This window comes from Anomaloglossus baeobatrachus, chromosome 2 (assembly GCF_048569485.1).
Source record: "Anomaloglossus baeobatrachus isolate aAnoBae1 chromosome 2, aAnoBae1.hap1, whole genome shotgun sequence".
In the NCBI taxonomy this organism is placed as follows: domain Eukaryota; kingdom Metazoa; phylum Chordata; class Amphibia; order Anura; family Aromobatidae; genus Anomaloglossus; species Anomaloglossus baeobatrachus.
The window spans coordinates 155745556-155757691 of record NC_134354.1 but is presented as its reverse complement, the minus strand read 5'-3'; the positions used below and the strand labels follow the sequence as shown (position 1 = coordinate 155757691).

Below are 12136 nucleotides of genomic sequence, written 5' to 3'. Positions count from 1 at the left end.
AGCCACCCGCTTCTTTGTGACATCATTTACAGAGCACACCACCAACCGACAAGACTCTGGGGCAAAGTACACTTTATAGGCTCCTACGGCAGTCTTGAATTTTTCATGTACCGCCTCACTGGCACAGGCTTTTCTCAAGTCTGCAGGGACTTCTACCATGCACGTAAAGACTGGCCGAATTTCTTTACCTGTAAGGCCATCGGACCGTTCCTTGGGTCTTCCATATCCATCCTCTTTTCTTATCACAGGCTCCACCTTTGGAGTTGCACTCTCCTCAGCTTTTTCTATAGCCTCAGAGCCTTTGAATTTTTCTTCATCTTTGGGCTCAAGATTCTCAATCTTCTGTACCAAGTCCATCTTTATGGCCTCCATCTTGGTCTTACCAGTAAGTTCAGTTAAGCTCTCAGCTGCTGATGGGACTTCTGGGCTAAATTTCCCTCCTTTAAGGGTTCTCTCAATTTCTGCAGCTTCAGCCATCTCTTGGGACTCTGCAGAATCTCCCTCAATTTCCTCTTGATTCTCTGCAACTTCAGAGGCTTTCTTGCACTCCATACCTTCAACCTCAGATTCTCTGGGGTCTACAACAGCTTTTGTGCCGTTTGCACTATTATTCACGCCAGCACTGGTTGGATCACTGGTCTGCTCACCATGACCTTTGTGGATTTTTCCTCCACCAACAGCCTCCAGGATTTCTTCTCCTATAGGGTTTTCACTCAATAGACCATCAGCCTCACACCAGGAAATCATAGGGGACATCACCACTACTGTTTTGGTCGGCTCCTTTTCTGCACTTTCACCCTGCTGATTTCTGCCGTTACAATGTGTCAGTTCCAGCTCAGACGCATCTTTCTTTTGCATGATTTTGCTGTCCAACACTACATTAGCGGTTGCTATTGGTAACGTGCCTTTCTCAACCTTCTCTGCACACTCAGATTCTGGAAGGGAATCCACCCTTTTGGCAGAACTACATGACACTGTCTCTACCTGGACCATATTTTCAGAGGTTGTAGCTCGCTCCGCCTCTCTACGCCTGTTGCGCCTTCGGCGACGGGAGGAGGTTTTCCCCTGTTCGCTCATCAGTACGTCACTGTACTCGTTTGTCACTTTAGTAGAGTCAGTGTATTTACTGGAGTCATCGTCACTCAACCTGGTGTCCTGGACTGACATGTTCCCACCTAACCAGGTGTTGGCTCCCTTTTCTGGAGCTCCTCCGTCACTAACGGTCATATTGTCATTTATTTTCTTACACATCATGTCACTAAGTTGGGCATGTCCACCTTTTTCTTTGCTCCCCACTAACTTAGGACAGTCACCTTTAGGGAGTGCTATCTTCACCTTACCACACACAGCCACCCCACAAGGACTCTTTTTAATCTCCCACTGTGGTGGAGCTTCCTTTGGACTGTTACGGCTCTTACAAAAGCACCCGGACACTTCCCCCTGCTTCCACAAGTCCACAAATAATTTGGAGTCCCAACCTATAATAATTGGGTGCTGTAAATCTGAAACTACACCAACATCATGAGAACCAATGTCCGTTTTTGTCTTAATGACCACACTGGTCATTGGGTATTCTTTATCATTATTGTGGGTGCAGTTGGCGTGGAACTTCTTTCCAGGAATCAGGTAGACATCAGATGTGGCCCTCACCAAGGTCACCAAACTCCTTGAGTCTACAAGTCCAGTTACAGATTCCCCATCCACTTCCACGGTACACAGACGTGGCTTCTCGTCAGATGGGTGGTCTATACTGCAGACAGGACACTTGCAGCATGAACACCTTTGTGCTTGACTACTGTCCATCTGCGCCACTGCACCCTTGTCTATGGGATGCTCCATCCCCTTTTGGGCAACCACCCCTTCATGGGATTCCACCCCCTTTTGGGGTTTCTGTGGCTTCCTTGCAGTGTCTTTAGACCCCAGTTCACACAGTTCCCCTTTATCTTGCTGGGCACCCTGTGTTCGTACTGGCCCCAGAAGGGAGTTTATCAACTGGTCCACTGCTGCCACATCGGTCCGCACTGACGGCTCCTGCTGTCCACGCACAAGGAACTGGTACAGCTCCTCCATAGCATCCATTTGTGCACCCTCCATGCTTTCCAGGTTGTACCGCCCGTACAACCAGGATCTCCAGCCTGTGGTGTATCACTGCTCACCAAACAGGGCCCCGCAATTCCGGGTTGGCCTGGAACCTCCAGTCACTGGTCTCTCGCCACTGCAGCACAGAACCCTGCAGACCCACTGATTCACCGCCAGCAGCTGGAGCACGCTGTCCCTGTTCGTGGACCCGCCGATCCACCGCCAGCTGTTTGAGTGCGCCGACACGATTTTCGTGGACCCGCCGATCCACAGCAATACGTCCTAGGCAGTTGCCCTTAGCAACCAGGCTGCGTTGCCCCTAGCAACCAGACCGCATGCCCGCATTCGAGACACCATATGTAAACGTTGCTTACCGCAACCTGGGGGTTTTACTCGCTTGCAGCGATGCAGGGTAGCTTAGGCATACACAGGCAACACAGTCTCTCTCAAAAATGCAGCAGTTTATTAGTACAACATAAACTGCCCTTCCAAAACACAATGAAGCCTCTCCTGGCTTAAAGGAAAAGTTAAACAAAACACCTTCACATACCGTGGGCTTCAAGTCCATTTAATGTCCATAGTAAAGGTATGGCTGTCTCCCCACGAGACACGGATTTCTGGTCAGTCTTTGTAGCGGACCGCCCGCTCAGGTTTGGACACTACAAGTGTCAGAGTGGAGCTCCCTCAGCCTCCACACACTCAGTTCCAGATGGTTGAAGGCAACCCACGCTTCCTTGGGCAGGTTCCTTCCAGAGGCTCCAACCTCTCTGAGAATAGCAGCCTCTTTACCTGCCTGAGGCTGCTCATCATGCAGGGCTGCTCCACACACACTGACAGTCTCCTAAATCAGCCTGGACACACCCACAGGTGGAGGTTTGTGTTTTCAGACCTGCACAGCATACTGGCATTGTTAAAGGGAACCTGACCCTTATATGCAGAACCAAGCCTTTGTGGAACTACAAGTCCCATAGTAACTTCTTCACTTTAATATCGCAGGGACCTTCTCCATTGCGACACATAGCGACCATTTACCACATTGGTGGTCGCTACCTCACAATATATATATATATATGAAAACATGTATATAAAGTGCAAATGATGTATATAAGACAGGTGTCTAATGTGTAAATGATATGTATATGACATGTATCTAAGGTGTAAATGATATGTGAGTAACATGTATCTAATGTGTAAATGACGTATATGTGACATGTGTCCAATGTGTAGATGATGTATTTATGACAGGTATCTAATGTGTAAATGATGACTACAGTATATGACATGTATCTAATGTGTGCATGATGTGTCTGATATGTGTCTAATGGGTAGATGACGTATATATGACAGGTATCTAATGTGTAAATGATGTATATATGACATGTATCTGATGTGTAAATGATGTGTAAATGCGGTCTTTCTAGGTGTATGTGTGCAGTCCAAGTAATGTCCTCCCTTCTGATCAGCTGTCACAAAGCATGCAGTTGTTTGATTGACATGCAGAGGTGCAGTCTCTTCAGTGGTTACATTGGCTCACCGGCTACTCATACTTGCACGCACTGTGCTTTTCTTAGTGACAATTCAAAATAATCCAAACTCACTGATGAAGCCATGTTGCAGCATTTCAAACAATTGTTGATCAGAGATCAGGGAAGGTTGACGATAGATTCCAACAAATCTAATATTCATGATTTAATCCTTTTTTGTAGGGTTAAATGAAGTGATCAGTGCGCAGGGAAGATGGGAGGACAGCGATAATATAACTGCAATAGTCAAATAGATAATGGAGAAGTGCCTGCAAATAAATCACTTATTGTCAATGGCAGCACGGTTGCAGCTCCACCCTACCTGTGTGGTGATTGCTACTTCTGACCCTACCCTCCAACTGATCTATTATAATTACGATTGATCAGACACTAGCAAATTATTATTGATGAGTAGAAGTGGGATTAAATGGGGTTTAGTGCTTAAGGTAGCATGAGCCATAAATTTCCAAAAGGGCATGTTCTCTTTCATTCTTTTTACTCAATTTCCATTTTATATTTCATATGCACAGAGTCTAAATATAATTTGCTGTATAATGAGGAAATCCCATGTTGAATAGTAGGAAAACCAAAACATTATACCTACATAGCACACTCAAAAAGCATGAGAAAACAGGAGAACAAAACAAAAGTATGGTGTAAAATATATATTTAATACAAAAAGACTGGCACAATATAGAGTCGACAGCGCAATTCACTAGGCATGTGTATAACAGCAATTATAAAGTTGTAAAGTCTAAGGTTAAAATTGGGATAGAAATAATTGCAATATAAAACCCGTAATGACAGCAGATCACAGCGCAATCAGAGCCAGGGAGTATTACAAACAAATATACTGTTAAAATTTACATGAACAGTACAATATTGTGGTTATAGCAAGGTAGGACTACAAATACCAGGTTAACTGGTGTACATATCAAATATGAACCCAGGGAGCGTGTGAATATAGCAGCAGAACAAATCACAGACTGCCGGCAGCATGGACCATTATATTAAAGTAAGCATACCCATAGTCAAACAGCTGAGTGATGAGCAGCAGAGCGGTCCCAATAGAGCAAGGACCCCGACGTACGTTTCACGATCTTAAAGAATTTTGATCACTTCATCAAGGGGAAGAAGATTTTATGCTTACTTTAATGTAATGGTCCATGCTGCCCACAGTCTGTGATTTGTTCTGCTGCTATATTCACGCGCTCCCTAGGTTCATATTTGATATGTACACCAGTTAACCTGGTATTTGTAGTACTACCTTGCTATAACCACGATATTGTACTGTTCATCGAAATTTTAGCGGCTTATTTGTTTGTAGTACTCCCTGGCTCTGATTGCGCTGTGATCTGCAGTCATTACGGGTTTTATATTGCAATTATTTATATCGCAATTTTAACCTTATACTTTACAACTTTAGAATTGCTGTTATACACATGCCTAGTGAATTGTGCTGCCGACTCTATATTGTGCCAGTCTTTTTGTATTAAATATATATTTTGCACCATACTCTTGCTTTGTTCTCCTGTTTTCTCATATAATTTGCTGTAGTATAGAACCATGGACACTGTGAGTGCAGCCATATGGTACCTTGACACATTTTTATAAGGTGAAAGCTTTTGATGTATGCTAATGCTTTTAGACATTACATTTGTAATATATTATCCAATTGCGTATGATAATTTTATTAAGTTCCTAGTTATGAAAATAGTGTAAGAAAGTAAAGTACTGTATCACTAAAGTCTATAAAAGGAAGAATATATGGCTACAGTGTCCTTATTGTGCACAAGAATTTAAATTTCACCTAATGTGCAATGGTATTTACAACATAACATTAGCATTAGATACAAATTGGGGCAATTATTAATGTAGTGGTCACAAGTTTATATCACACGGCTTCAGCTTTTAAGACGCAGCTATTTGGATAAATATTTATCAAAGAGCACATTGCTCTCTTCGTGATAAACATTTATCATAAACCTGCCATTTCCCTTTCTTATCAAGTACAAAAACCCTGCTACAGTAATTTCCTAGAATAAGTATATAAAAACCCTATTTCTACATAATAAGCACATTCAACCAGACCAGCACAGCATTTTTTATGGTTACATAAGTTTACAATTTTCTTCGCGCAATCAACCAAAGCAGATGATCAAAACTACACAATGTGACCAGAAAATTCACATGTATGTATATATATATATATATATATATATATATATATATATATATACAGCATATCACAAAACTGTATAGAAGCCTCATATTTTTGTAAACGTTAGATTGTATATTTACTTGGGACCACACTGAAGATATGACACTTTGATACAACGTACAATGGTCAGTGTTCAGCTTGTATAACAGTGTAAATTTGGTGTGCCCTCTAAAAAACTCAAGGCAAAGCCATTAAAGAGGACCAATCACCAGGATTTTCATATATAAACTAAGCCAGTGCAATACTGGCACTATCATGCTTATTCTAAAAGTACCTTTTGTTGTAAGATTGGATGTATACTTTCAGAAGTAAAGTTTGTGAAATGCACTGTTATTTGATGAGAGGTGCTACAGAATATCTAATAGATGGGTAGGGTTTTGCTAGTTATTCCTGCCCCATCTGCCTGCCTGTCCTTCCTCCCCATCTCTGATTTTACAGGGGGACGTCAGAAATAACTGTGGAAAAAAGCGCACATAGGGTCTTATCTGATGATAAATGGAGATATAACAACAGGACAGGTACTCACCTGCTATGGTTGTGACAGGCACAACTCCTGGGAAAGCCGAAACAATTGAATGTAAAGAAAGCGGTAAGCTGCAGCCCCGATAAAGCCGTGGAGAAAAACAATTGAGATAAAAGAATCGGGTTTGATGCTGCGCTAAAAACCACAATATCACAAAGTTGTAAAAAATTCCTTTTCTTTATTTCCAAAGGTCTACGCGTTTCAAAGGCATGTCCGCCTTCTTCATCAGGACAAGGAAAAAATAAAAGAACAGCCTCAACAGCTGTTCTTTTATTTTTTCCTTGTCCTGATGAAAAAGGCGGACATGCCTTTGAAACGCGGACATGACACTTTCACAATCAAGTTTGTAGGCAAGACACACTTGTTTTTGTACTCCTCACCAGGTTGCCGCCATGCAATTGACACCTTCTGAAACAAAAAAATATTTATTTCTGTCTCATCAGTCCACAAAACATGGTTTGGGTAACCCATGTCCTTATTCTGCTTGTCTTCAGCAAACTGTTTGGGGGTCTTCTTGTGCATCATCTTTAGAAGAGGCTTTCTTCTGGGATTACAGCCATTCTGACTATTTTATTGCAGTGTGCAGCATATGATCTGAGTACCGACAGGCTGACCGCCTCATCTTTAATTTCTGCAGCAATGCTGGCAGCACCCATACATCTATTTTGAAAAGACAACCTCTCGATATTACGCTGAGCTTGTGTACTCAACTTCTTTGGTTGACCATGGCGAGGCTTGTTCTGAATGGAACCCTTCTTGTTGGACTGCTGTATGGTCTTTGCCACTGTGTTCAGTTTAAGGGTGTTGGCAATAATTTTATAGCCTAGGCCACCTTTATATGAAGCAGCAATTCTTTTTCTCAGATCCTCAAATAAATCTTTGCCATGAGGTGCCATGTTGAACTTCCAGTGACCAGTATAAAAGAAGTTGTGAGTGATAACACCAATCAGCTCCTCATTTACACCTAAGAACGTCTAGTACTAATGAGTCATATGACACCGGGGAGATGGGGGAATGGGAATGGATTGGTCACAATCTAGTCATTTTCACTTAGGAGTGTATTAATTTTCATTGCTAGCAGTTTTGACATTAATAGATGTGTGTTGAGTTATACAGAGGCATACCAAATTTACACTGTTACACAAGCTATTCCCTGACTATGTAACATTGTATAAAAAATATCATATCTTAAGTGCGCTCCCATGAAAAGATATAATGAAATATTTACAGAAATGTGATTGGTGAATCAATCATTCTTTGTACATACTGCACAGATATATATACACAGTATATATATACACAGTACATATATATATATGCACACCATATACACGTATTTGAAACAAAAAAAGATATCATGTCTGTACACAGAGAGTATAACTAATGCAAAATGTAAGTATTACTACATTATTATATTACAATGATGACATCGCTTTATTGATATATTAGTAGTTATACAGCAGTAATATGTAATTCAGGATAAAGAACCTCGCTATTTCTATACACACTTGACACAGAAACCTTAGATACATTTCATGACCAATCATTTTGCATAATTCTTACTAAACAAGCAAATGTAAATGGAAGAAAAGAGATTGCTATGATATTCCTTTCTTCCAGAAGAGAAAAACACATAGTGACAATACTGCTTTCTTCTGGGCAGATTGTGGTAGTCCAGAAATGCTCAAGGGTAACTGTTATTTCAAATAACTTCAGAATAAGCTTTCTTTTGTGCTGATATGAGGAATAACATATCATTGGCCATGGTATAACGCGTGTCCTACCATTTTTCTGGATTTCCCCTCTGCGGACTTTATCTTTTGCAATTGACCCTGATCTGGTGAGAGGATACTAGCTATTGTCATCTACCACAAAGACAGATTAATATACTGGAATAGACTACTGCTATTCATTCTCTATGTAGCACACATAAAAAAGCAGTAGCAGCATGGAGAATATTATACATCAAAAGTAGTCAGAGTAGATGTTCTCTGTCTCAATCTGCCTGCTTTTTCATTCTGCATCTTATCATCCTTGTTACAGAGTTTAATGGGCTAAGAAATCAGGCATTTTTCTTTACTCACAGTTAGTGTTGAGCGAGTAGTTAACTATTCGTACTCGCTATGCTGTTAGTAAGTACTGTCCGCTACTTGCATATTCATTATAAGAAGTTGACGCAATGTAAGTCAATGGGAAATATTTGCTAAGTAGCAAGTAACCCAAAAGCTGTACTATTTGCTACTTACATGAAAAGTACAGCTTTCGGGTTACTCAGTTTTAGCGAGTATTTCTCATTGACTTACATTGCGCCCACTACATGTAACGAATATGCAAGTAGCAGACAGTACTCGCTAACAGCATAGCGAGTATGAATATTCAACTACTCGCTCAACACTACTCACAGTCCATCTTGTCTTGAGCTTCTTTTTCAGATTGGAAGAATAGCTTAGGAAGCAGGGGGGAGGGGAATTGTCTCATTAGTGAAGAGTGAAGCAGAATTATCTGGTAAGATTCACAGTTGCATGCAAACGTTTGGACACTCCTGGTCAAAATTACTGTTACTGTGAACAGTTAAGCAAGTTGAAGATGAATTGATCTCTAAAAAGCAAAAAGTTAAAGATGACACATTTCATTTGAATATTGTATTTTAATCTTTTAAATGTTTAAATTAACAGAAAAGGAAAAAAAGCCAATGAAAAAGTGTGGACACCCTGCATGGTTAGTACCTAGGAACACCCCTTTTGGCAAGTATCACAGCTTGTAAATGCTTTTGTAGCCAGCCAAGAGTCTTTCAATTCTTGTTTGAGGGATTTTCGTCCATTCTTCCTTAGAAAAGTCATCCAGGTCTGTAATATTTCTGGATCATCTTGCATGCACTGCACTTTTGAGATCTAGCAACAGATTTTCAATGATATTCAGATTAGGGGACTGTGAGGGCCAGCATAACACCATCAGCTTACGCCATTTGAGGTAGTCTGTTGTGGATTTTGATGTGTGTTTAGGATCATTATCCATTTACAGGAGCCATCCTTTTTTCAACGTCAGCTTTTTTACAGAAAAATATCTGTGAGAGCTGCTCATAGGATTGCTAGAAAGGAAAATCAGAACCCCTGCTTGACTTCAAAACACATGTAGGAAGATTTAGCAGATTCTGGAGTTGTGATACATTGTTCTACTATTCAGGGATACCTGCACGAATATGGCCTTCATGGAAGAATCATCAGAAGAAAATCTCTCCTGCATCCTCGTCATAACATTTAGCAACAGATGTATGCAAAGGAACATCTAAACAAACTTGATAAACTTTGGAAACAGGTCCTGTGGACCAATCTGGTTAAAATAGAACTTATGACCACAATGATCAAAGGCATGTATGAAAAAAAGGGCACGGAATTTCAGGAAAAGAACAGGTAGACGGAAGAATTTCACGGGTAGAGCGGAGAATGGAATCAATGAGATTTTAACAAATTCTTGATGCAAAAATAACACCATCTGAAAAAAAGCTGAAGTTGAAAAGAGGAGGCTTTTACAAATGTACAATGAAACAAAACACACATAAAAATCGAACAATAGACTTCCTCAAAAGGCACAAGCTGAAGGTTTTACAATGGCCCTCACAGTCCCCTGATCTGAATATCATTGAAATTCTGTGTCTAAAACTCAAAAAGCAGTGCATGCAAAATGATCAGGAATCTCGCAGAACTGGAAGACTTTTCCAAGGAAGAATGCATGAAAATCCCTCAAAAAAGAATTAAAAGACTCTTGGCTGGCAAAAAAAAGTGTTTCCAAGCTGTGATACTTGCCAATGGGGGTGGTACTGGATATTAAGCGTGCAAGGGTACTAAGGGTGCCCAAACTTTTTACATAGGCTCATTTTTCTTTTTTGTTAATTTAAAAATGTAAAAGAAATATGTGATCTGTCACTTTTTGCCTTTTAGAGATGATCTTTTTTCAACTTTGTTAACTGTTCACAATAACAGTAATCTTGAATAGGGGTTCCCAAAGGTTTGCATGCTACTTGCTTACAAAGTTTTTTATATTTGTACTATAAATTTGTGCAATGCTCATGGAAGGTACAGTTCCCTTTTAATAATTTATATGATATAAATCAAATTGAAAACCGGTTTTAAATACCGCGCTAAAAACCACAGAAAGAGATTTCCTTTATTTCACAGTTCTACGCATTTCAGAGACATCTCCGTCTCCTTCCTCAGGAAAAGAAATCATATTACTATATTACTATATTATTATATTATTATATTAATCATATTAGGTAATATGATTTCTTTTCCTGAGGAAGGAGACGGAGATGTCTCTGAAATGCGTAGAACTGTGAAATAAAGGAAATCTCTTTATCTACAATATCTGTGGTTTTTAGCGCGGCATTTAAAACCGGTTTTCTATTTGATTTATATGATAACCTGCTTTCCGGGGCCACTGCTAAATCACATAAAAACACTCACATGTGATCATAGGGGGTTGTGACTGGCACAACCCTAGCAGGTGAGTGTATCTCTTTCTGTCTCTCTACCCTCATACCGGGTAAGACCCTATTGCGCTTTTCCCCCTACAGCTTAATAATTTATATGACACGTTTCTCCTGCCACGTTTGTGACTGGAGCAAAGGTAATAGTCACGGCACATCTTTCTACTAAAACAATGCCCAATATGCAATTGAAATCATACATAGCATGGAGATGAATGCTATCAATCCTATAGGAAAAGGTTACAAAAAATTAGTAGAACATAAAGAATAAAGGGACATAATTATAAAACCTGTGTTGAAAATTCTCAATTTAGCAAAGCCCATCTGAATCGGAAGACCAAATGTCTTCAAGCAGCAAAATGGGCAATAATACTGAGTAAGAAAAGGTAATTTGCCAGCTATGAATGCTTTTTTAAGGTGATGGTTTCATGGCTCAGTTCTTCCATGAGTTCAGGTTGAAGATTGGGTTCTAAATAAATTGCACAGTGTTACTTACTATACAGCCATCAGATGGTATGGAGTCTGAATGCAAGACTTCAACATTTCTGCTTATACGTTACACACAGATGATGGCTGCCAGTCTCAACCACTGAAGCATGAATTGGAAGTTAATAGTACAAGAGCAATGAGCACTTTAATAAAAAGTTATACCGTGTTTTGTTATAAGTACAGGTGTAAGTCACTCTTTATTTTGTCATTTTCACTTAATCTATTGTGTTTTTCCAGCAATTCTAGTCTGAAGAAATAGTTATAAGTAGAATACACACAGAATTAAATATTGTACAAGCATCTAACCTATATTTCCAAAGCAAATAACCAACAGTTTTGGATTTTCCTTACAGTTTCAATGTATCAAGATAAGTATTCCTATTACTTTCCAATTGCAAGACTTAAAAAATATCATCCAAATTTCTTAAAAAGTACAATAAAAACTAATATTACAATAAACAAATATGAGACAAAACAATTTCAGTAAATCCAATTTTTTTCAATTTTTGGTACACTAGAGTTTTTACAAATTAACACTCTTAATCAAAACTCTAGGACCACCTCTTTCAATAAATGAATGTACACAACGTCAACAAGAAAACCGCTTAAAAAATTATTGAAGGTCCAATTCAAAAATATATTGTATGACTCCTCATCCAATAAATTAGCTATGTGATGATCACTGCAGTATAATCCACACTTCTGGATATCATAACACTACAGTACACTACATTTACAACATTAACTAAACTCACCACCATTACTTAGAATCTTCAAAGTCACTGCCTGTGTCATGACCCCCAGCAAAAGAGTAA

General features: G+C 39.6%; 1 protein-coding gene across 1 annotated transcript in view; it reads right to left on the bottom strand.

Moving 5' to 3' along the window:
- IL1RAPL1 (interleukin 1 receptor accessory protein like 1) overlaps positions 1-12136 on the bottom strand; it is a 2286687-nt gene that overhangs the window by 1859274 nt on the left and 415277 nt on the right. The gene's annotated exons all lie outside the window — the stretch shown is intronic.